The sequence below is a fragment of the Arachis ipaensis genome, chromosome B04 (assembly GCF_000816755.2).
Source record: "Arachis ipaensis cultivar K30076 chromosome B04, Araip1.1, whole genome shotgun sequence".
In the NCBI taxonomy this organism is placed as follows: domain Eukaryota; kingdom Viridiplantae; phylum Streptophyta; class Magnoliopsida; order Fabales; family Fabaceae; genus Arachis; species Arachis ipaensis.
In genome coordinates this window covers 115,764,361-115,767,445 of record NC_029788.2, presented here as the reverse complement: position 1 = coordinate 115,767,445, position 3,085 = coordinate 115,764,361, and the positions used below count along the sequence as shown (strand labels likewise).

The following is a 3,085-nucleotide window of genomic DNA, read 5'->3' as shown; positions in this document are numbered from 1 at the left end:
TCCATTTTTTACCGGCGGTTACGAACCGCCGCAATGTTATTACGTTTTTTAATTTATGACTATTTGCGGCGGTTATAAAACCGCCGCTATTTTCAATACAAATTTTTTAAAAAAATTCTTGTAAAAAACACTGATTTTTTTGGTTTAATCTTAAAGATAATTTTTTTTCCTTTTTTGGATTTTTTAATGCTATAAATCTATTCTTCATCTATTGAATAAAAATTTGTGGCAAAAATAACAAAATTAACTGGAAAACAAAATAATATCTTGATAAAAATATCAACATAATAAATCTCTTGCTAAGAATTGCATAATGATATTCAAAAAAATGTTTGCTTCAAATCAAAATAAGTCCAATCCTAGGATTCTATTTTGTCTCTGTCCTTCCACGGAATTCATCTATGCGATACTATTGAGTAAACAATCTGCATAAGGATAAATAACAATGTTTTAGTCTAATTAAACAATCAAACACACACTTAAGTCAGTGATATATATGACTTTTGATACTTAGTTATAAAATACTACCAAGTTAGTATTGTTTTTTTTTTTCTATACTAACCTTGCTATTGTCAATATTCGATGGCGGTAAGTTTCTCCTTGATGTATACATTGGTTTTTCTGCTTTATAAAAGCAAAATCTGGATGGCTGAATTTACAAACATAATGTGACTGATCTTAAATCCTAATCAATGAAAATTAGTTAATGAAGTATTTTTGGTAGGAAACAAAAATATAATTATAAACTTGCTGCTAGATTATGATAAACATGACACTTACATATTCGGTGAGGAAAAAATTTGCCTCAAAGAGTGATCTGATTGTCCCTATATCCTCCCAATAGTCATTGAAGAGAAAAGCCTGCAAAATATTAGGGAAAATTATTAGTTATAAGATTAAAAAAAAAGACAAAATAAAAATTGAATTATGAGAAAGTCCAAATTAGCGGCACGAAATTGACTTTAGTATAAAATTGAATGCACAATAATATTATTCCTATAATATTTATACAAATCGTAATTTTTATATAAATCTTATTCATTTATAATCTTATTCTTTTAATCTTTATTAGCATAAGGTATACTGAAAGGAGAAAGCCAATGACAAAGGTAATGGTAAATCAATAAATAAACAATTTTTCAAAATAAAATTGTTTAGTTAGCCGAAGATTATTTGTTCTTTTCCCTTATACATTTTGATCAATCAACTAATGAAGTGAAACCGCAAGCATAAGCCATGTGAAGCATGCTTAGTTACTCAATCAGATGCATCACACATGCTTTATATATACTCTCCCATACTTTTATAACACTTTCTATAAAGAAATGGAAGAAACTAAAACATTAACCAGAGTTAAAGGGGGATCTATAACAACAATTATGTATGTTTGCAATTTGCATAGTAATATCATCACAAATGCCTAATGCTAAATAAAACAGCCAACGAGAATTATGAGAAAGACAAAGAAAGAAAGAGAGAGAAGATTCAAGATTAGAAGAATAATTTCAAAACCCACATAAAACTAGGTTACTGATCCTAAGGCCTAAGCCAATGATAGAGGCTACATGATCTACCACAAACTTCAAGCAAAATCTATACTAAAACTTCTCCTTAAACATGCTGCACCTTTACACAGTCACAAAAATTACAATGGATAACAGAGTGTGTTGTGTGAGAAACATAAAATGCAATGAAATATTCATACACTTGAGTAATTTGACGGCTCTCATGATTTCCCCAGGTAAGTGTAATTCTATCCCTGTAGCGAACTTTCAAGGCCACCAGAACTGTAACAGTCTCCACAGAATAGTGCCCACGATCTGCATTAATTAAGCGATTAACATGAGAAATGCAGTAGCTTCATATATTCAAAGGCTACATAATGTGATCTTCGATATTGCCAAAGGAAACATCCTATTATAACATTCTTCAATGAATCTATTACATTTAAGTTGTTCAACATAATGTCCTTCACGGAAGTTGAGACCATTATAGCTAAATATTTAACTCCTGCTTAGGGGCTTACTTTCTGCCGTAAAAAACCAAAAGGTTTTCACTTATAGACTACGATAATTGAAAATGTATCAATCTTTAATCCAATTTGTATCACTCAATAAAAATAGAACACAACTTGTACTTATTATGTCCTCAGCAAAATAGCAAAAGGATAACATGGACATCAAAAGTTTTGGTCCTCACTGAAAACATCCTAGAAAAGCATCTCATGCCATCATCATTCCAATGATTAAGAGAAAACTATATAGAAAATACACCAATCTAGCTATTTATAATTCACTCCACATTCATTACTCAAATATGATAAATGGATAAATACAAATATTTAGCTTGTCTCACCTTACTGCCCATAGTGTAAAAGAATAACTACACTCCCATTACAAGAACTCAAGAACTGTGAATGCATTTTTCTTACACAAATATGATAAATGGATCACCTGCAAATTGATGCATATATGTAAATACTTCGAGCCAGCTTTCAGCAACTTCCTCTTGACCATCCTTCCTTATAAGTCGTTTGAACAAACCATACTTGTATCTTAGACCAAAACCCCATGCATGGTAATTCAATGTTGCCAAGGAGTTCACAAAGCAAGAAGCAAGGCGGCCTAATCCTCTGTTCCTAAGGGTGGCATCTGGCTCCTGCGGATTGGATTATACATCTATTTACTCTATAATAAAGCTCAAACAAATTACTGAATACTGACAGTAGCACCAAAAAAATGTAAAGTTTGAGATAGTGTTTATAAGAATTCAATTCAATCAATGTGCCAATTAGAAATATATTACACAGCAGCTTGCGAAAGTGTTTCCACATGTCCTGTAATATGTAAAATGGTAGACTAAGGGCCATCAACGTGGCCTAATAACAATCCCTAATAACCAACTGAACAGTTATAAAGTCAAGAGAGATACTAACAAAAAGTGGCAGAAGTTGTATCTTGGGACTTTTAAAACATATTTAAAACACTTGGCATATTGTCGAACACTTGGCATGCAAAAGCATAAACAACACAAAATAGTATTAACAAACATTCTTTGCAACACCAATTCAAAATTCAGCACCAAT

At 31.2% G+C, this 3,085-nt stretch overlaps 1 long non-coding RNA gene across 1 annotated transcript; it reads right to left on the bottom strand.

Annotated features, from left to right (window-relative positions):
• On the bottom strand, positions 227 to 3,085 carry LOC107638020. The gene is made up of 5 exons (XR_001619692.2): positions 2,454 to 3,085; positions 1,706 to 1,820; positions 781 to 861; positions 563 to 685; positions 227 to 425 (listed from the first exon to the last, which is right to left on the bottom strand). It is a non-coding gene; the product is annotated as an uncharacterized LOC107638020 (long non-coding RNA).